Source organism: Adiantum capillus-veneris, chromosome 18 (genome assembly GCF_014529385.1).
Source record: "Adiantum capillus-veneris isolate H3 chromosome 18, ASM1452938v2, whole genome shotgun sequence".
Taxonomy (NCBI): Eukaryota; Viridiplantae; Streptophyta; class Polypodiopsida; order Polypodiales; family Pteridaceae; genus Adiantum; species Adiantum capillus-veneris.
Window position 1 is genome coordinate 134,061,827 of NC_140948.1, and position 23,891 is coordinate 134,085,717.

Consider the following 23,891-nt stretch of genomic DNA (forward strand, 5'->3'; position numbering starts at 1 on the left):
GAACTCAATCTGTGCACGAAAAACATGTAGTGCTAAAATGACACCCAGAACATTAATAATGGGAAAGACTCGTGCTTGGATAGTAATGTTGATGAATACTCCTCTGGGTAAATTTGTTCAAGCTGGAGAATGATCATCCAAGGAATGCCAACAGTTGGTCTTACCCTAGATCTGACAATGGCTTTTAGCTAGCCTGTGTGGCTCATAGCTCTTATGTCAAATAGTGTTCAATTGACGAACCAATGAAGAATAATTTGGGTGGTGTCTTGGCCACTTTCTATCTCAAATTTAGAGCACCTTTGGCTCAGGCTGACTCACAAGCAAAGCATGTATCAAAAGCTTCTTAGAAAGTTTTCATTATTCTTGAAGAGAAATAAGAAAGAGAGAGAAGGAGAGCATGTTGGACTGAGAAACTTTCCTTAAACTAGTATGATGTGTATAGTTGGCTCCCATGCTCTGGTGCATCTTATGCCTAGCGTGCAGCTTATCCTATAAGCATGCAACAATCTACCTATATGATTCTCTCATCAAGAGAGGTAACAAAAAAACTCAAATTACATTCGGACGCACCTACCTTGTAGGGGTCATGACTGTACGAGGAGGACTTGAATATGGGTCTCCTAGCTGGCCCGCATCCTCCTGTAGACATGCTTAAAACATGGGTAAAGTAACAGTGGTCTGCCCGTGGCATCGAAGGGGAGTCCATTCAATCTCTTCCTAAGAATCATTTTCTATTTGTTTTCAGAGAACAGGCCATGGAATTCCAAGCCCTAAGTTACGGGCAGTGGGTTATCCGTAACTCGCCTCTGTGTTTGTTCAGATGGAACAAATCTTTCAGCCCAGAGACTTCGGCTGCTAGAAACTACCCGGTTTGGGTTGAGTTCACTAACCTTCCCTTGCATCTGTACAACCATCTTGGCCCTATAGCAAGCCAACTGGGCAAGGTCTTGGGCAGCCGTCTAGACAGGATTTTTACAATCCAACTTGTCATCCTCAAGTTCTAGTGGAGATGGGCATCTCCAACACTGTCAATCTCCCTTCTGCCATCGAGATTCTCATTGATGATGGGGAAACCTTTGATCAACCTGTGGAATATAAATACCTCCCGGACACGTGCTTCTTATGCAACAAAAGATGTCACTTTGTGAGATCCTGCCCCCTCAAGGCCATGGTTCAATAGGAGGATCAATGAAACCAAGACTAACATCTCGATTTTCCACATCGTTGTCCATTTGCAACCATCTGACTGTAATCATTCTTATGCAAGCATAGTATGTAGACTCCATTTAGAACGCACATGAGCATGCTAAACGAGTTATCACAATAAAGATGTACTGGAAAGAGTACCTCTTGTTACTTTTGATGCAAGTAACTTGCTAACATAACTCATCAGCCAAGTTTAAGTCCTTGACTTGTTCTCAAATTTCATTAGTAAACAACCCCACCATAACTGGTGTTCAAGGTTGAGAACCTGACTTATACATGAAGAGACTAAACCTAGTCGCAAACATGTTGTAACTTATGGTAAACAAACTCCAACTAGAGAAATAAATGCTTACTAATTGAATTGTCGGGTGCTAACGTACGAACTTTGCATATCCTTTAGCACAAGATTGTTTTTTGTAATTTCTCTATTCCCTTGGATAACTGACAGTATTGAGGTGTCTTTTCCCCACAATTTACAAACAGTTTTCCAAGGTAAATGGGGATGACAATATCGTACAACATTAATGAGGATTCAACAATGTCTTGAATAACCATTGTGGTTATCTTGAAAAATCCACCAGCACCCAAACCGAGCCATGACCTCTATTGGTGAGTGATAGACCCAAAAGTAATCTCATATAGATACTGTACATATGCTTCATAAGCAAAAACTTATGCTTATCTCTACCATAGTGTATGGATAATGCGCATTTTAGAAAACATAACTACTCACAAAAATCCACGCTTATGGATTTTTGGGTGTAAAACAGCTCTAGTTGTGCATACGACTTCACCTTCAATGGAGCTCTTATTCGCACTAAGAGTGCCTATATGAGTACAATTTTGGGATACAACCTGGTACGTGATTACTAAATCACTTAGTAAGAGAGGATGATCCATTCTTGGAACCTTCATACTTGCATTTTCAAGAAAAAAAATTCACCAATTTCCATGGGGTAGTGTAATACCACGGGCAAACCTAAGGGGGGTCACGAACATAGGCCAAGGGCCGATTGCTCGTTGAGAAGTTTTCCTGCAAGGTTTAACCAAGGGATTTGACAATGTTATTTATAACCAAGGGGTTTGGATTGCAAAGGCAACACCCAAGGTTACATGTGCAATAATACTTGCATTTCACTAATTTTCAATTAGTGTTCCTAGGCCTTTGCAGGCAAGAAATTTGGGCAGGTGCTTCTTCATTACAAATTAGTGAACACTAGTTGAACCTTCACGTACGCATCTGATTTGGTTTTTGTTTCTTTTTGTTTGCTTTCTCCACATCGGATGCACAAACTATGTTATCATCCATTTTTTGCTCTTAACACTAGAATGGTAACAGGACACTTTTATGTCCTTGGACACTTTTGTGTCCTGTTAAGTGACCATTTTGCTTGAATATTTGAAGAGTATGAAAATGAATTTCTAGGTGCTATATATCCACAAAGTTGCCTTATGAGCTGAAAAAAACTTAGCATTTTTTTCGGAGTATCAATCTCACCATTAGCCTTACTCTTGTACAACATTTTTGAACCTAAACTGTGTGAAAAAACGGGTCCTGTTTTTGGCTTTTTTTCAATTTTTGGCAACTATACCACTCTAAACTTCATGTTTGTGAGGTTTAGATGGCTAGAGGTTAGGCCTTCTTAGTTCTCAACATGTTTTGATGCTTGTAGGGAGAGCTAAGTGTTAAAATTGAAAGTTATGACCAATTTACAAGAATTGCATAATCCTGTTTTTTGGCCAAAATTAGCACTTTTATGATTTTTTGGTGGCTTTCTTGATATCCAAATTCAATTTTGATTGTGTAAGTGTAATGTATAACATAAAGCTAATCTATCTCATGTCCTACAAAAATCCCCACTCTTATTTATATGCAATCAACTGTAAGAAATTGCTGTTTTGGGCAAAATGCAGTGGTCCATCAACTTTGGAGGCTTGTAGTGACCAAGGGATGAGAAAAATTACCAGTTTCTCATTTTTTCCATATGTAGTAGTTATTGAACTATAAGCTCATGAAAGGATTTTTCAAAATGAGTGGATCTACTATGGTTTTGGAATTTTTTCCCAAAACCCTGAAAGGACACTTTTATGTCCTGTTAGGTTACCATTCTAGTGTTAAGCGCAATGACAAGGTCATATAAGAGCCAAGCCATTTGGGTTGTACTGTCCAACATAAGTTTCTGCATTATGCAGTTATAGAACCACTTGTAGGGTTTATATGGCACATGTTGTCACATGGGATGCAACATGGTCTAGGAACTCAAGGAGTTTGGTTTAGCTAGTGTGGAGCATCGATAATGAGGGTCTCTCCCACGCACGTCGCATGCGTGTTTACAGTTACCTCCACACCCAAGTACATCTCGTACTTGAAGGATGTCTTTTTAGACATCCTTACCTGAGACATATTCCATATCTGGAGAATATGAGTCTCTAGAACAGACAGTAGTGCTGCTATTTCAAGTATGTGTCGCGACGATGTCCCTAGGTGCTGTTCACATCTATTTTCTAGACCATTTTTAGCACAACGTATTAGGAGCAATTTCAATGGCGAAAAATCGTTGGATACTTACAATGACTTGTTAAGGTACAAGCACTACTCAACAACATTACAGATGGTTGTTTATATATAAAGCAAGGCTATGAGTTGTTAATGAAAAAAGTTTCATTGGTTATACCTAGAAGTGATTACTCTTTCACTTTCTATTTTAGTTTAGACGTTTCAGCAAGGCTTGCAAATGATTGCAACTAAAACTACTTAGTTTCTTTCAGAACTATTTACATTCCTCTTTAATGTGTGCTAGGCGCATCACATTCGCCATAAGTTTTAGCAAGGATGATCATGGATATACAAGTTCGGATCTGTTTTTTGCTAAATGCATGCACACTAGGTGTTATGGTCCCTAGTGTTTAGCAAAGGCTGATTTGAAACGGCATGCATATTCATAAAGTTGTTGCTTATGAAGCATTTTGCACTCTATGTGCAGTATCTATATGAGATTACTTTTGGGTCTATCACTCACCAATAGAGGCCATGACTTGGTTTGGTTGTTGGTGGATTTTGCAAGATAACTACAATGGTTATTCATGACATTGTTGATTTTTTAGCAATGTTATACAATATTGACATCCATATTTACCTGGTAAAACTGTCTGTAAATCGTGGGGAAAAAACACCTCAATACTGGCAGTTATCGAAGGGAATAGACAGATTACAAAAAAATATCTTGTGCTAAAGGATATGCAAAGTGCGTACGTTAGCACCCAACAATTCAATTAGTAAGCATTTATTGCTCTAGTTGGAATTTGTTTACCATAAGTTGCAACATGTTTGCGACTAGGTTTAGTCTCTTCATGTATAAGTCAGGTTCTCAACCTTGAACACTAGTTATGGTGGGGTTGTTTACTAATGAAATTTGAGAGCAAGTCAAGGACTTAAACATGGTTGATGAGTTATGTCAGCAAGTTACTTGCATCAAAAGTAACAAGAAGTACTCTTTCCGGTACATCTTTGTTGTGATAACTCGTTTAGCATGCTCATGTGTGTTCTAAATGGAGTCTACACACTATGCTTGCATAGGAATGATTACAATCAGATGGTTGCAAATGGACAACGATGTGGAAAATCAAGATGTTACTCTTGGTTTCATTGAACCTCCTATTGAACCGTGTTGCAGTCAAGCAAACAACTAGATCCATGAAGGATGCCACTGTGGACAATATTAGTGTATCATCACTCTTGTTTTCGAGGACGAAAATGCTTCTCCAAGGGGGGATTAATGTTAGGACAAGGGTCACCATGGAGGTCAAGGACGCGGGCCGAGGGCCGGCTACTAATGGAGACGGGATCCTAGGAGCAAGGCCTATAAAGGGAGGTTGGGTGGAGGATCAAGGAAGGCAGTCCCAGAGTCTTATAGTGCTGAGTTTGCTAAGGACTCAAGCTTGTACTTGGAGGTCCATGAGGCCAATCTGCATAGGTGTGAGTAGGATCTTGAGGTGTTTTGTTGTGCATCAGGGGCACTTATCAACTAGAGAAAGGCTGGCTTTTTGGGTTGGCAGTGCTCCTACTCCTAACTGGTCTCCAGGAGAGGGCTTCAAGTGGATCTCCCCATGGCTATTAGGTTGGCTTGGATTTGTCTCCAGAGCATAAAATTGCTCCCTTCCTCCTATCCATTAGGAGGAAGCTACCTCATTAGAGCTCTAGACGGATTTCTTTGGTTGGTAGAGTGATAGTGGCCAACCAAGTTCTTGTGGCTACTATGTGATACATCACGCCTTGCTAGGTCTTTTTGAGCTTCTAAATTAGCCAGCTAGAGAGGGAGATCATGATTCTTTTGTGTTCAAGATGAGACACTCAGTCTGCCAAAGTATCTTGGAAGGTCAATTTTTTGGCATGTTCTCACGGAGGGCTAGGGATCATCAAGGGATCATTGATCAAGCAAGATAGAGCAGAACCCTTTTTGGGAAGCTTGTGTTCATAGGACTTCTTCCAGGGGCAGAATCCTAGAAGGAGGTAATGTTTCATCGAGTTCATGCTTGAGTCCCTCACACGGGTGACCCTTTGAGCTCGTCTAATAGGTGGAAATTTTTAGAGATATGCCAAGTCGCCTGAGCAGGAGCTAGGTGGACCGCTTTACTACAAGTCTCCTTAGGTCTTGAGAGTAGCTACAGAGTGGCTTGGAGCAATACGAGTCCACTTGCATCAAGGAGCGCTTGAGGTAACCTCTTGTTTAGAACCCCATGGTTAGCACACACAAAGGCCATTTGGTTGGCCGCATGCCTCATGTTTCTTAAATTCACATGGCAAAGGGTCGAGCCCGCACTTTCTATGACTAGCTATAGTTTTCAAACCTTCTCGATGAGGTTTAAAGAAACTAGGTACGTGCCATGAGCGGGGTGCAAAGCTTGTGTCAGGATATTAGAGAGGATATACTTGCTAAGTGGCATACACCTCTTGAGGCAGCAACTCCGAGATGGATGGGGGCCTTCACATCCTAGGAGGTCCTCATTCCCATTAGGGCTTGCTCAGGGACAATTCCCTACATGTTTTTTGAGAGACAAGGAGAGGGTTGGCTTCATAGAGTCTTAGTAAAGGCACCACAAGCTGCAAAGTGATGTTTCTAGAGAATTAGAGTTGTGGGCAGCTCCGAGATGGATGGGGGCCTTCACATGCCAGGAGGTCCTCATTCGCATTAGGGCTTGCTCAGGGACAATTCCCCACATGTTTTTTGAGAGACAAGGAGAGGGTTGGCTTCATAGAGTCTTAGTAAAGGCACCACAAGCTACAAAGTGATGTTTCTAGAGAATTAGAGCTGTGGGCATATGTCGGACGACTTGTGTCATTGATCCTGACCTAGTAGATCTTGAGTTAGGACACTGTCAAGTTTGGGTTTGGGAGAGACACCCTCTACTATGAGTGCAGTGGGACCCAAGAGAGTGGTTAAGGAGGTATCCTTTCTCTTCAACCAATCACCCTAGGACACCTTTTTTGAGTACACAACTTATCTAGGGAGACACATACTGACAATATAGAGAGAGGCTCATCCAAATGGGACACTTGTCTCGTAAGAGGAGGGTATCATAGTTGCTTTATTGTCAAGCTTTTGGGAGCGGCTGTGGGACAAAAAGCATCCAAGGAGAGTTACTATGTTTCAATGGGTGTAGCTCATAGGTCTACAACATTTTGGAGCTGGTTGATACATAGTGGCTTCTTGACAGCATGAGCCTCTGGCCATCCTTTGGAGATTCAGTGCCATTGTTTGTGGGACTGCCCCATGGCACAACAGGTTTGTCTTTGCACTCTCCAGATAATGATAACCCTCTCCACAACCCAACATTACACTTGGAATGTTGTAGCTTTGTCCGCTCTCTCGGGCCCAATGCTCCACTTTGAGTTGGCTTCCACTAGCAGGATGATAGTGATCCAAGAGGGTCAACCTACACTTCATCTTTCCATAGAGCTTGCCTCTAAGGAGTGGTGCAATGATAGGAGAGTGGTGATGGGAGCTCATCTGTGACCTGCCACTGTGGTTCATCTGGCGGGCCCGTTGCTTTTGCATCTTTGAGGCTCGCCTTGTCCTAGCGACAGAGACTTCGCATGGGAGTTGGTTCATACACTCAAGGTTCAAATTCAGAGACTTTAGGGCATATGTATTAGCACTTTATGCCATTTTTTGGGATCATGGGGTTTTGCTAGAGGTAGGACAAGTCAGAGATTTTCCTATAAATTCACCCCCCCCCCCCTCGTACTTTTGGCATGTGTTATTGGTGCAGAGATCCAGTCTTTGGTAACTCTCTCTCTCTCTCTCTCTCTCTCTCTCTAGCATTTTCTCTCTCCACTATTCTTCTCCCTCTCCCTCTAGCATTTTTCCCTCAGCGATCTCTCTTCTTGATACACCCTCTCCCTTTCCATGTTCACACCCTCTCGGTGTGGCATTGCGTGCGATGAGTTCTCATGCCCGTTTGATGGACGCTTAGGGGGGGTCACTATGTGTAAATTGTCTATATCACATGCATTCAAGGACTATTTCTAAAAATCCATATTTGTGACTTTTTAAAAGTTAAAATACACCCTTTTCTATTGAGTCTATAAATTTGTTTCCCAATTCCATTTTACGGTACCCTTCTATATGTGAAAATGTGAGAAAAAATATAATTTAGTAACGCCTTCTGCAGCACTCACGTGATAGTCACATAATTATTAAGTGACCCCCCTGAGGGTGGGTGATATGCGCTAGGATCTTGACAATGAGAAGATCCATTGCAACACATTTGAGATCTATTGGTTTCTTGGTATGGAGAGGAGATTTGCTCACAGTTGGAGACAAGCTCATCACCCTATTCACTCTTTTCCCCTACACCTTTGACATTTCTCATCATAGTGTGTAAGGTCTCTGACCCCGATAAAAAAGAACACCATTGTACCTTGAAATGAACATAATGGAAAAAGTTACTATTTTTACCAGTTTTTCAAATTCTGTCAGTTCCATGATGTTTAGAATGTTTCAAAGCTTCGAAATATGAACTAAAATAATTTTTGTAAAAAAATTCCAAAAATAGCAAGTTTTTGGTGACCCGACCCGTCCAGTTTCGACCGTCTCGAAAAACTGCACCACCCGTATCCCAAATTTGAAAAAAGTGTATTTTCGGACCCGGGGGCTGCTAAATATGGCAGGTACTCGGGCCAGTACATCTTATTTAGAGCTCCGTATAGCAATTTACGGCACCAAAATCCGACTCGTATGACCCGTTTTAGCCTAAAACCAATTTTTCATAAAATTATCCGGGAAGGTACCGGGGGCCCGAGGCTGTGTGGGAACAGGTTCCAGCCCACTCTAGCTCAGCTTTAGCAGCTAGGGGGCACCCTCTTGCCTTGTGGGAGTCTTGGGAGAGTTTCTAAGCTTGCTACTAAGTGTGAGACTCAGTTAACCAAGCCAACTGGACACTTGGTGGGTAGGGGAACTAGACTTACCATGCAAGGACTGAGTGCTCACTCAGATGCTTATAGCAGCACAAATCGATTTTCAGCCTGTAGGAGCCTATTTAAGGCCTACTCACACACACACACATGCTCACACACACACACCTACACACACCTTGGGAAGGTGCTGCCGGTACACACCTTTTGAAGGAGAAGCAAGGAGGGAGGTGCTGTGGAATTCTCGCCTCAAGAAGCTCGATTAGATCATAGAATCGAGAAGATTATCAGCCCTTAATCACGGTAACCACGATTTAATTAATGCCTTCTGTAAATTCTTTTCATTACCATCTAAATTTCTCGTCTATTATGCTTATTCCTAGTCATAATTCTCTATAATTACTCTCTAAATTCTCCTTAACCATATTCTATTATGTAATCATCATCCCATAGCTGAATTATCAGCCATTCATCACTCTTGATTAATGATTAGTCAATGATTATTAGAATTTTCTCTCTCTAGGTAGCATAGTAATTAACCGGTAAGCTGGTAATTGTGTAGATTGATGAGGATCACTCTTTCTATCACGCATTAATATTGTAGCTGAATTAGATTCATTTCTCTTATGCATTAAGATATAATTAAGGTAAGATTAATCTGTCATTAAGTCTCTAAGAGGTGGTTTTTTTTCACACCTATGCATGCGGTGATTCTGCACCCTCTAATTGCTAGGAAAGAGATTAATCGTGCTTAATTCGTCTCTCTTGTAATCCCATTAGTGAAATCCTATTATTCTTAATCATGTAAGCCAAGTAATTATCTTTAGAGCCGGTTCCCATAGGATTATGTGTCATCCATAATGATTGTTATATGAAAAATCTAGACCTCTCATATAGGAGGGATTCATTGATATTACTAATCTATCTATCGGGTTGTTCTGATGCTTGCGAACCTTAGCTTTTTCTCCAAGCTAGCTATTTAAAGTAATGAGTAAAATGGCCCCGGTTAAGAGAACTCGCTTCGGTGCTGCCCACGACCGCAAGGCAGGAACAAGCAATGCCAATGGAAAGGGAAAAGCTCCCATGGAGGAACAAATACCGGCCATCTCACGGGCCATTGACAAAGAAATGGAAGAGGTAGGTCATAATTTTATTTAAGTCGTTTGAATTAACATTGCACACGTTTAGTTAGGAATGAACATATCCCCAAACATGTTGGAGAAATCCGATGGAAACCTCGGCATTGAATTTAATTGTACATTTATGTCTAAGGTAGGAAAGAAATGATTGATGGGTATGCTGTTTGCAATAGGAAAGAATGTCTGCTAGGGAAAATTTAGCTCGACATGTTTATTTTATTTCCAATGTTGAATCAGTCTTGACCCCCCTACTGATCACAGGGGGCAGAGTTCCTCGTTAAGGGCTCTGAATCCACGACTTACTTTTTATGTGGTGGATACCCACGACTTGCTTTTTATGCGGTGGGAACCCACATCTTGCTTTCTATGCGGTGGGAGTGTCCATGACGTGCTTTCTATGCGGTGGACATACCTAGTTGTATGGGCAGCTAGGTGACAACGGGAGGAGTGAACTCTCGCTGGAGGGGGGATGTTGTACCTCTAGAACATTGGAATTTTAATGAATAAGTTTGAGTAGAATTTTTACTAGAATGCTGTCCATGTGTTGTTTGCAATACTGGTTGAAGGGTAGTCTTAACGAACAATGTGATTCGGAATTAAACAAGGAATGTTTATGTTGAACAACCATTGTGGTAGTAATTAGGTCACACAAGGAAGTGTGAGTGTGGGGGTGGAAAGTGGGGGCTTGGCTCAGGTTGCCAATGCCTACGAGATGGGTGGTTCCGATTGGTCGGGAACTCTCTATCCCCATAGTGCTTATTTCGATATTAGTAATACTCATTGGCCCTAGAGCGGTGAAATCTCGAGAGTACGTGCCTCTGAAACATGGGGAAAAAGGCACTCGGGGTTTCTCTCCTCTTGGAAGGTGGGTCTTAGGATCGCTAGATAGTTTAAGTACGCTTTCCCTGCGAGGTGGAGCTAGATCGCATTTCTAGTAGGCTCGAACTCAACTCACTTTGTGATGAGAGATCATCCGCTAGCTAAACCCTGAACCACTTTGTTTGCTTCCGCTATAGATCTAGTGGCCATTAGGTTCACCATCAAATCCACTGGTCGTTACGGCGGGGTGGGGACCTCACACCTGGTATCAGAGCCTAGGTTAGGCTGGGAAATAAAGTCGTACTGTTTGAATATTTAAATAAGGAACTGAAAGTATATAGGTAGTTGATCCGAATTCCTTGCATTGGTGTTGCAGGAAGACCCCGTGCTAGAATATCGAAAGTTCCAAGTGTTTGAGCTTATTTATGAGCAAGCTCGAAGATCCCCAGTTTACCAGTTCAGGTGAGATGTCATGGAGATACTGATGAAGGCTCATACGCCACACTCCACTCGCATTGATAGAGGATGGGAACTTGATTGGACATTTCCAGGAGGGGTTTAGTACATCAACGTTCGGAAGCTAGGATGCCTGGCTACCGATTTGAAGAAAGATACTTTGGGGAGAAGAGTTGAGAGTAGTAGAGATATTCTACTTGGTGCCTACACGATTGGACCAGACTGTCTCAGACAACACCAATCAAACCCTCAACGACTAGCTCTTGGAGAAGGTCACCAATGTGATCCCAGCAAACAGAGTCAAAACCTTTGGAGTACCAAAAGAGGAATTCCGGCTTGATATCTTAGTTTATTATCCACTCAAGAATGAGTACAGAAACTATTTCATGAACGAATTAGTGCATCATGCGAATACCATCTCCTAGGCGTATATCATACGCAATCCATAAAGCCATGTAATAAGCTGATCACCAGTTATCCTAAACCTTGAGGGGTTTCAATTGTAATAAATTTTCATCAATAAAGTACTTTTGTATCTAAATCTTTGTCTCTTGATAAAGTGGAATTTTGCAATTTTATTAAAGTCTCGTGTCTATTTTGAAATCCAAGTAATGTTATCAAGAATTTCGTATAACCCATGCAGGCACCGCCTGTTGCTCTGTACTCGGCAACGCAAGAGAAGAAGCTCCTCCTTAAGCAAGCCCAACCTCCGATCTTTAAGGGCGAAGGGGCAAATGTGGAGAGAGATGCGGAGGTGTGTATGGAAGCCATGGACAACTACCTTGAAGCTGCAAGGACCCAACCCGTAAATCAGACCATGCTTGCGATGTTCCGCTTGACTGGCGATGCCAAGATATGGTGGAAGCAACATTGCAGGGACATGGACATTAAGGGATCTTCCCAATCCTGGGAAGACATCAAAGCTGCGATAATGGGGCGTTATTTACCACCTGCCTATAGAACCTTGAGGATGAATGAATTCTTTTCACTTCGGCAGCTGAATTCATCTGTGGAAGAATATTATGCAAAGTTTGTCACTCTTCGGAGATATGCTCCTAAGATGACCTTGGAACAACAGGTGGCGAGGTTCTGCCAAGGACTAATCGATCCTTTGAATACTCGGTTGGAAGCTCTCAGGTCGACAACACTACAGGATGCCTTGTTGAGGGCCAAACCTCTAGCTCTCGAAGTACAAAAGGTCAATCAGAACAGGAGGAATCATTGGGCAAAGAGGGCAAAGGACAACTGCTTGGAATGACATACCAGCCAACCAACATTAGACCAGCGCCCTATTGTGGCTACCACCACAACCATGGAGTCCCCTGATGTTCGATGCTATGGTTGCAGCGAGCATGGACATTACAGATCCAATTGCCCCAGGAATATTCGGGCAACCAACGCGAATGCCATACCCTTGAATACCCGTGGGCGTGGCCAAGCTAATGGAAGAGGAGGACGAGGAAGGATGAACAGAGGGCGAGGGCGTGGAGCTACCGCCAGAGTGAATGCCGCAGTGGTACAACCAACTGTGGGCGACGAAGCAGTGGAGAGAGCAACCCTACATGCTGCAATTGACAATCCCAATGGTTGCGAGAAATACGTAGTCATTCATACGCTAGGATCTCTCAGAGGTGAACAAGTTAACTTTCTTATAGATTGTGGCAGTACTCTTTCATTTCTTTCACCCAGATGCATGAGGAAGCTAAAGCTAGATAAGTACCCAACAAGCAAGCTAGTTGTAGAGTTAGCAAACGGCAAGGAAGTAGTATCTCAACATTCTGCAGGAAAAATCGACTTTGATTTAGGGGGACACCCAACTTCTGCCCAATTTTGAACCCTACCCTTAGGATTCTTTGATGGGATACTAGGGATGGACTGGCTAAAGCAAAATAGGGCCCACATACATTGTGCACAAGGGAATTTTACCTTTACAGATAACTTGGGTAATGAAGCCTTAATCCAGGGGGAAAATGGGAGACCTAGGGCTACTCTAGTTAAGGCCAACAAACTTTTGAAGGGACTAAGGAAGGGTCAGCAAAAGTAAAACTCAACAAGGTGAACCAATCAGATACCTCACTTCGACCAAACTGGTTGAGAGAGTATGATGATGTATTCCCTGAAGACCTTACGAATCTTCCGCCACACAGAGAGGTAGATCATGAGATTGAGACTATCCCTGGATGTGAACCTATCTCAAAAAGACCTTATAAGATGTCACTTCCAGAGGCCATCGAACTCAAGGAACAACTTAGACAACTCATTGAGCAAGGATTCATTCGACCCAGTCCTTCTCCTTGAGGTGCTCCAATTCTTTTTCAGAAGAAGAAGGATGGAACCTTAAGGCTATGCATAGACTATTGTGGACTGAACCAGGTAACTGTCAAGAACAAGTATCCAATTCCAAGGATTGACGAACTCTTGGACAGGCTCCACAGCGCTAAAATGTTTACAAAGATAGATCTAAGGTCGGGATATTACCAAATCAAGATCAAAGAATCAGATATTCCAAAGACAGCTTTCAATACTAGGTATGGGCACTACGAGTTCACAGTAATGTCTTTTGGTCTAACAAATGCTCCTGCAAGCTTCAATCGACTTATGCAGGATATTTCCATACTCTACCTGGATGATTTTGTCTTGGTTTTCTTTGATGACATTCTGATCTATTCTAAGAACGAGGCAGATCACGAAGAACATGTTCGCAAAGTACTTGATCTTCTTCGGGCACACCAACTTTACGCTAAAGAGAGCAAGTGCACTTTTTGCTCACCTAAGGTCAATTATCTTGGATTTGTCATATCGGCTGAAGGGATTTCAGTGGACCCAGACAAAGTCAAGGATATCGTTGATTGGCCTCAACCATCCACCGTCAGCGAAGTAAGAGGATTTCTTGGAATAACGGGATGGTACAGGATTTAGCGACCGATGCTAGCAAATTTGCTTTAGGCGGAGTTCTTACTCAAGAAGGAAGACCAGTGGCGTATACTTCACGAAAGCTGAGGGATCATGAGCAGAATTATCCTACTCATGATCTGGAACTTTTAGCAGTTATACATGCGCTGAATTTATGGAGACATTATCTTCTTGGGCGCACGTTTCAGCTGGTTACAGACCACAAGAGCTTAAAATGGATTTTTACTCAACCTATTCTCAATATGCGACAACGACGATGGATAGAGCTATTATAGGAATATGACCTTAACATAAAGTATAGACCAGGAAAGGAAAATGCAGTTGCAGATGGTCTTAGCCAAAAATCCTTTCTCGGAGCTATCTCTATTCCAAATAACCCTATCTGGGATAGAATTAAAGAAGCATCTTTAGTAGATCCAGATTACCGGCGTATAGTATCACTAGTTCAACAGAATAAGATGCCTGAAGCTAAAGATTACTCTCTTATGGGAGGATGCCTTTACTACAGACATAAACTCTGTGTACCCAGAGACCCAGATATAAAGAAGGCTATTTTGTATGAAGCACATGATAGCCCTACATCCGGACATCGAGGCTATGCTAAGACTCTTCATGCTGTTAGGAGGAGTTATTTTTGGACTAGAATGAAAGGAGACATACTTCACTATGTGAGGCAGTTTCTTTCTTGTCAGCGGATAAAGGCCGAAAGAATCAAGTTACCAGGGCAACTCAACCTCTTGACATACCCCAGATGAAATGGGAATGCATCAGTATGGATTTTGTTACAGGATTACCTTCTACAGGAGGTTATGATTCTGTTTTCGTGGTTGTTGATATGCTCACAAAATTGGCTCATCTAGTACCCGTAAAGACAACCTTTACTGCTTCAGATATTAGTTGGGTATTCATCAAGGAGATTTTTAGGCTACATAGTCTGCCCAAGCGTATCGTCAGTGATAGAGATGCCAAGTTTAGATCAAAATTTTGGACTTCTCTTTTCCAATCTATTGGGTCACAATTAGCTTTCAAAACAGCATATCATCCCCAGACATATGGGCAAACTGAAAGAGTTAATCAAGTCATTGAGGAAATTCTCAGAGCCTATTGTTCGCAAGAGCCAAAGAAGTGATTACAATATCTACCTTTGGTGGAGTATGCTTACAACTCTTTCGAACACAGAAGCATTGGAATGTCACCTTTCAAAGCTCTTTATGGACAGGACTGTTTAGCACCACTGAACTTCTCAGATCCAACCATCAGGGTAGAATCATCTAGGAAGATGTTAGAAGATATGGAAGCACAGACTAGAGCTATTCGCCAGGACATTCAGGCCGCTCAGGATAGACAGAAACACTATGCAGATAAGAACCGTTCGGAAAGAACTTTCAAAGAAGGAGATAAGGTTTTTCTACGAGTCCGACCAAAGAAAAGAAACTTATCATTAGACAGATATAAGAAGCTAAGACCAAGGTATTGTGGACCATTCGAGATCATTAAAGTTGTGAGTGACCAAGCCTACAAGCTAAAGTTACCTGCAAACTTGAAGGTTCATGATGTGTTCCACGTCAGCTTACTCAAACCCTATATTCCTAACCCTGATCAATTCTTGGACTCAGATTAGATATTCATGCCAGCACAAGGAGTTCTCGAGCTCCAACCTGACTACGTACTGGAAACAAGGGAAAGGAAGTTACGCAACATAACTATCACGGAGCATCTGGTAAAGTGGAAGGATTACCCTGAGGAAGATGCAACTTGGGAGGACAAACCAACACTCATAAAGGATTACCCAAACACATTCTTGAGATGAGGACATCTCAAATTTTTCACGTTGGGGAGGTTGTAAGGTCTCTGACCCTGATAAAAAAGAACACCATTGTACCTTGAAATGAACATAATGGAAAAAGTTACTATTTGTAGCAATTTTCCAAATTCTGTCAGTGCCATGATGTTTAGAATGTTTCAAAGCTTCGAAATATGAACTAAAATCATTTTTGTGAAAAAATTCCAAAAATAGCAGGTTTTTGGTCACCCGACCCGTCCAGTTTCGACCGTCTCAAAAAACTGCACCACCCGTATCCCAAATTTGAAAAAAGTGTATTTTCGGACCCGGGGGCTGCTAAATATGGCAGGTACTCGGGCCAGTACATCTTATTTAGAGCTCCGTATAGCAATTTACGGCACCAAAATCCGACTCGTATGACCCGTTTTAGCCTAAAACCAATTTTTCATAAAATTATCCGGGAAGGTACCGGGGGCCCGAGGCTGTGTGGGAACAGGTTCCAGCCCACTCTAGCTCAGCTTTAGCAGCTAGGGGGCACCCTCTTGCCTTGTGGGAGTCTTGGGAGAGTTTCTAAGCTTGCTACTAAGTGTGAGACTCAGTTAACCAAGCCAACTGGACACTTGGTGGGTAGGGGAACTAGACTTACCATGCAAGGACTGAGTGCTCACTCAGATGCTTATAGCAGCACAAATCGATTTTCAGCCTGTAGGAGCCTATTTAAGGCCTACTCACACACACACACATGCTCACACACACACACCTACACACACCTTGGGAAGGTGCTGCCGGTACACACCTTTTGAAGGAGAAGCAAGGAGGGAGGTGCTGTGGAATTCTCGCCTCAAGAAGCTCGATTAGATCATAGAATCGAGAAGATTATCAGCCCTTAATCACGGTAACCACGATTTAATTAATGCCTTCTGTAAATTCTTTTCATTACCATCTAAATTTCTCGTCTATTATGCTTATTCCTAGTCATAATTCTCTATAATTACTCTCTAAATTCTCCTTAACCATATTCTATTATGTAATCATCATCCCATAGCTGAATTATCAGCCATTCATCACTCTTGATTAATGATTAGTGCATGATTATTAGAATTTTCTCTCTCTAGGTAGCATAGTAATTAACCGGTAAGCTGGTAATTGTGTAGATTGATGAGGATCACTCTTTCTATCACGCATTAATATTGTAGCTGAATTAGATTGATGCTAGTGGGGCGATCCGGGGCGGGAACCAAGAAGAGTGGCCTCTAGACACCCTTCAAGGCTCCCGTGCTGCTCAATGGGGCTGGGGCACAACACAACACAAACCAAAACAACAAACCCACCGCCAAATCCCAACTACACAAGGGGCACCACCTAGTTTAAGAGCGAACTAGGACGCAAAAGAGGAGAATCGTTAGAGCAACCCACAAACAAGCAAGGAATTTACACTAACCCTAACACCAATGGAATACTCTCACACACTAAAACACGAGAGAGAGAGAGAGAGAGAGAGAGAGAGAGAGAGAGAGAGAGATAGAGAGAGAGAGAGAGAGAGAGAGAGAGAGAGAGAGAGAGAGATAGTGCTCGGGCTGCTTTGAAACGTATCGGCAATGATCAAGCAAACACAACTATATATTTAAGAAAGAGAGAGAAAGGGGGAGGGGGTGCTTGTTGCATTAATACCTTCTTACAAATCTGTCATGACAAATCAAAGTGAGATTAGTACTTGTTCAACATAGCTTGCGTAAATTTCACCACAACACATCACAAGAAAGGCCACCCCAATCACTGTCTTAAGGCCAGGGGAGTCCTCTCCACCCTGTCGCCCTCTTACAGTATGTGGGATTTATGGCTAGATTGATGACAACACCAGAGACAAGCTATCAAGAACTTAACAAAAAAAACACCAAGACACTTACACATCATTGTTGTCCATTACTTCACGTTGGAAGGGAGACAAAGTATCCAAGCTTAGTTCAAATCCACCCTCCTTGATTCAGCGAATGTTGGGCTTACACTAGTAGGAGAAATGATAGATTTCCTACTCTCAATTGAATGATCACTCTCTCTCTTACAATGGCATAGATTTCCCTTGCTAATCCCCTATTACAACACATGCACATGCATAAGACAATGAGCTTCCACTCAAGAGCTCCTTCTAGAGAGGTTGAGCTTGGCTTCTCAAGCTATAGCATAGTGCTCTTGCTTATGGCTCCCCCCCTTTTATGCTAGCTACACCCTCCTTTTATAGCAATTTTGAAGGCTAGGGTTACTCCTCTAACCATGGTTGGGTTAGATTTTCAGCAATTTATCTAATTTCTTTTGCTTGGAATTATCGAGAAGTTGGTGGGGAAAGAGAGAGGAGAGAAATGGAGGTGATAGGACTTTTCATAGTGGGTTAGTGTTAGTAGAGTTAGTATTAATTTACAAATGGAATTGGATATTTACAATGGGAGTATCCATGTAGGATACAAATAAGGAAGAAAAACTCTTAAGAGGTAAGAAAAGGTGGATTTCTTACAAGGTTGATGCTCCAAGTGTCTTGAGTAGGGCCAATTTTGACGCTTGTTGACGGTCCACTAGCTTTGACGGTACATTTTTTCTCCACTCTTGACCTTCCTTGAGAGACAAGGTAATTGAAGCTGAGTAATCAACCACCATGATGCTGTCTTTTAAGAGAAGAGGCTGAATTTTGTGGTTTTTTGATAGATATGGATAATTTGGAGGAGGAAAAATGAGACTAGGTGGTCAATTTTGGAATGGAATTGTGTGTGGGAGGTATGAGTTCGCCATGGTTTCTCTTATTCTTCAAGGTTAAGGAGAAGGTGAGTAGTGTGCAGAGAGGAGTGGTGAGAGAGATGGGGATGATGAGTGGAGAAGTGTGTGTGAAAGAGGAAAATGATAAAGTGGAAGAGAGAGTGTGGCTGCATAGCATGGGAAAACTGGGGTCCACTAAAAAAATCATAGCTCACAGCTGGTAGCTCCAAAAATCATGAAAACATTTGGGGTGATTATTCAGAGCGTGGGCTACATTTTCTCTTTTGACCACCGCTCCAAATTCGGAGTGGAGATAGGTGCCAAAATTCTCACCAAAAAGCCTGTTTTTTATGCCTGCAAAAGTCTTTTAGTGGTCCCCTCCTTTGTTGAATTTGTACAATGCATCCAAGAGTGAGCCCCTCCTTTGTCATATTATAATACAAAGCATTCAAGTTGCCCTTGACCCATGCATGGAGGAGGATTATTGGTGAAATAAGAAATATATACATGGTGGGACTCGTGTATGGACTATTCATGGACTTTAGCTCAATGAGCACATGGTGTTAGAATAATGAGTAAAAATAATAATAAAAATATGGAGGAGTTATGGATATGGAAAGATATTGGAATCATATGATATGGTCCCTCCTTGAATTATTTTTGGTGAAAGAGGAAAATGTATGCAAGTAAATAATATAATAAAAGTAACCAATGAGTAGAAATCAATTTTTTGTTTTCACGAGGGTGAGGGTGAAAATGTGGGAGTGATTTGTATAAAGGAAAAATATGAGGTTAGAGTATGTACATATTGGCAAAAAAAAAAACTAAAATATATATATAATTATGGTGTAAGAGGATGAAAGAAGGTGTACATAGGTTTAATAAAACACACACCTAAGTAGAAATATTTAAATAAAATACCAAAATAATTATAAAAAATCCCTATATTTAGGCCATATATACAATGAAATATTTACACACAAAGAGGCCATAATATACTTTTTTATTATTATTATAATTATTTATTATTTATTATTTTTGGCTCACCTAGCCTAGTGACTAACTAGCTGAGGGTTTTTAAGAAGATGGGAAAAGTCCCGTGACTCACGCACGCCTATGTACAGTGAAATGGTAGGGATAGCCACAGTGTTTGGGTGATTTTGGTAGGGTGAGGTAACTCACTGTGGCAATTACAAAGAGCCGAAAAAATGGCTATCATTAGCCCTCCCCCTGGATGATGGTATATTCATGTACCATCATAGAGCATCTTTTCCAAAGAGAGTGCTTCAGAGTCCTTGACGAGATCTTCATTGTTTGGCCCCTCAGAATTTTGGCTGGAGTTACACTCATGCTTCATGTAACAATACTTACATAAGACAGCGGCCTTTGGACAGATCTTTGGTAGATCCTTTGGTAGAAGGTGACTCAAATAGGGCTTCAAGCGATACCCGTTTACTTTCCTGGAGTGCTCTTTACCATTCAAGTCCATAAGATGATAGTAACCTGAATTGAAAGCCTTCTTGACTATGTATGGCCCTTGCCATCTTGTTTCAAACTTGGCATCAAAACGATTGTCAAGTCGATTGTCATACCTTAGCACAAGCTCTCCTTCCTTGATGCCTTTGTCCTTCAGTTTCTTGTCGTGCGTTTCTTTCGCTTGTGTGGCTTTCCTCTTGTAGCACTCATATGCTGCTTCTCTTTTCCACTCAAGCTCCACTAACGTAAGAAGTCGATCCATCCATACCTCTTGATCATCTTGTGCTCCTTTGCCATGAAGTCGCATTGTTGGAATGTTGAGCTCGATAGGCTGCAAAGCCTCTTGACCATAGACCAAGTGAAATGGTGTGAACTCCGTGGCTTCCCTATATGTGGTTCGATATGCCCACAAGGCACCATCCAAGAAGTCATCCCATAATTTTGTCTTGTTTTGCACCATCTTTCTAATGATTCCTGCAATGACACCATTAGCCTTCTCCACCAAACCATTTGATTGTGGGTAGTATGGTGTGCTATGACGATGTAGAATGTGAAGCTCTTCACAAACTTCTGTGAGCAATCCTTTTCTAAACCCTGGACCATTATCAGAAACAATCTCCAAAGGTGTGCCAAATCTACAACAAATGTGAGTGTAGACGAATTTGCTCACTGTCTTCTCATTTACCTTTGCCACACTTTGTGCTTCCACCCACCTAGTCATATAGTCTACAGCCACTAGAATGTAGAGTTTACCATTTTTTGTCCTAGGCAGAGGACCCATAGCATCAATGCCCCACTTTTCAAAGGGTCCATTTGCAAGCACTATTTGCCTCGGGCCATGCACCAACCTTCTATTTCCATTTATCTGACAAGTGTGACAGCTTTTACACCAATGTTGAACATCCACATGCAAACTTGGCCAAACATACCCCGAAAGCAAAATCTTCTTCACAGTTAATTCTTGGGCAAAATGACCACCACATGCCTCTTCATGCAAACCTTTTAGAATGGCTGGAATTTCCTTGATAGTTGGTACTCGTCTGCACACTTGATCCTTCCCTCTTTGATAGAGGGAGCCTTCTAGGAAGAGATATACGCTTGCCTTCTTCATGAGTCTCCTCTTCTGAGCTTTTGTGAAGTCTGGTGGAAACTCACCCTCCAAAATGTAGCCAATGATGGGAGCCAATGACTCCAATCCCTGGTACCTCGGTTGCTTCACAGCAGCCGCCACCATGATGACCTGCACTTCTTTCTTTACACATGCAACGGCTTGTTGTGCAAGTAAATCAGCATCTTCATTCTGTTTCCTAGGAATATGATATAGTTGCACTTCTTCAAATTGATTAAACAATCTACGAATGGCATGAACTTTTGTCCGTAAGCTCTCATTCTTGCATGCCCAAATGCCTAAAATCTGTTTAACAATGAGAAGTGCATCTCCCTTTACCATGAGGCGTTGTATCCCTTGGCCAATGCACATCTTCAAACCATGAAGTAGAGTGTCATATTCTGCTTCATTGTTGCTAGCTGAACTTGGTAGATTGAACTTCTCTTTCATGACCACCTCTCCACTTGGGTTGAGCAACACTAGCCCTCCCCCTGCTTTTCCTGTGGCTCGACGAAAAGCTCCATCAAATAACAAAGTAAAAGCATTAGGAATACTTTTTGGTGGTGGCAATGGTAGGGTCTTTACTTCAGGCACCTTAATCTCCTTTTCGTGCACCCTATAAGTGAGAATCCCTGCCAATTGTGCACGCACACTATCTTCTACCTTGAAAGAGTATTGAAACTCTTGCAACTCCATAATCCACTTTGAGATCCTAGTACTAAGATTCATTTGAGATGACACCCAAGGGAACAAATTTTCTGCAGTGAGAATTACAAAAGGTTTTGGTAGCAGGTAGGATCTAAACTTTCTCACCGCAAACATGAGAGAAAGCATCATGAGTTCTGCTTCTGTGTAGTCTCTCTCCAAAGCATTCATGACCCTACTAGCAAAGTAGATGGGTCGCATCCTTGTACTGTGGGGATCTTGTTGTAGCAACACAGCACCAATTGTTTCTTTCCCAGCACTAGAGCTAACAAAGAATGCGTACTCCCAACAAGGAGGCATGAGTGTTGGTAGCTCTGACAAAATGACCTTAATGTTACAAAAGTACTCTTCAAGCTCATCAGACCATGCAAATTCTACTTGTTGTGTCAACTTTTGCAAAGGGTGAAGTAACTCCGAGGCTAAGTGAATGAAGCGTGACATATACTTCACCTTTTGAATGAATGAGATTACCTCCTTAAGACTCTTGGGTGATGGTAGCTCAATAAGAGCCTTTGCCTTCGAAGGATCCACTTCAATGCCTTTGTAAGAAACTTTATGACCAAGCAAGATTACTTCATCCTCACCTATATGGCACTTGTCGGGGTTGAGTTGACCTCCCATGTCGTAGAGCTTCTTCAAACCTTCTTCTACCCTTTGTAGATGTAATGATTTTGAGCTATAAATACAGAAATCATCAATGAACACCCTAATTGACTTTCCAAAGAATGCTTGAAACACCATATTCATGAAACGTTCGAATGTTGCAGGAGCATTTGTCAGACCAAATGGCATGACTCTAAAAGCATAACAACCCCAAGGAGTGATAAAGGTTGTTTTCAATTGATCCTCCAGTGCAATCCCTATTTGAAAGTAACCTGAGTAACCATCGCACACAGTGTACTTCTCATGACCAGCTACCTCATTTAGTATCTCATCCTGGAATGGGAGGGGAAAGTGATCTCTCTTTGTTGCCTCATTGAGGGGACGGTAATCCACACACACCCTCCACTTTCCGTTCTTCTTAGGAGTGACAACAACAGGAGAGACCCACTCTGAATTCTCCACTGGATAAATGAACCCTGCTGCTAGAAGCTTTCTTACCTCCTTGAGTAAAGCGTGCTCCTTGATGACTCCTAGCCTTCGTAGCTTCTGAGCCTTAGGTGTGGCCTCTGGCTTCAACTCAATTTTGTATTGAACAGCATCTACTCCACGCACATCGGTGTAGTCTCTAGCAAAAAGCCTAGGAAACTTCCTTAGCACACATTTGAACTCCTCTCTTTCATCCTTTGTAAGTGTTGTTGATAGCATACCTTCCAGCATCCCTTCATCTTGATCACCTTCGTTCTCTTGAGGACCTACCTCCTCCAAGCCTTGACAAGAGGTCTCTTGGTTGCTTGGCTTAAACCTTACCCCCATGACTTCGATGGAAGACTCCTCTTCAGTAATGCTGCCGCTACTTTCTTCTTCTGAAGTGCTATCGGTCCAATCTTCTTCCGTCTCACTTTGAGATGATTCTTTATGGAGCTCCTCTTGGCGTTGCTCCTTCATGTCAAAGACAACCTTCTTGTGATTGTCATTCCTGCAAATTAGCTTTCCACTCTCCCAATCCTGCAAAGCTCGCATTTTCATTAGCCATGGTCTTCCTAGGATAAATGGGTAACCATTTCCCTTGGTAGACATGACATAGAAATCCACTGCCTTCTTAATACCAAAGGCCTCCACAAAAACATTTTTACAAATGCCTACGCACCTAGCCTTGCTATTGTTTGCCATCTTGACCCTAATTTCAGGTGTCTCATGGATGTGCATGCCTAGTTTATGTATGAGTCCCTCTGTCATGATGCAAATTTGTGCACCCCCATCCACTAGACCTTTCCTAACCAATCTCCCTTTGATGTAACAGTCTAGCACCGGTGTAATGTCCTCATTCATTTCAGCTTGTGCAATTTTTACAACAGGCACACTCTCTTTTACCTTTCTCCTAGTCCTAACTGCCCTTGTTAAATCCCTCCTAACTTGTGGAAATAATGCAAGAAATTGAGGCCATGAAATATCAGGACCCTTACCTCTCATGTCTTCCAACAAGTTGTACGGAGCCATACCATGTCCAAGAGGGAAGTCTTGGAG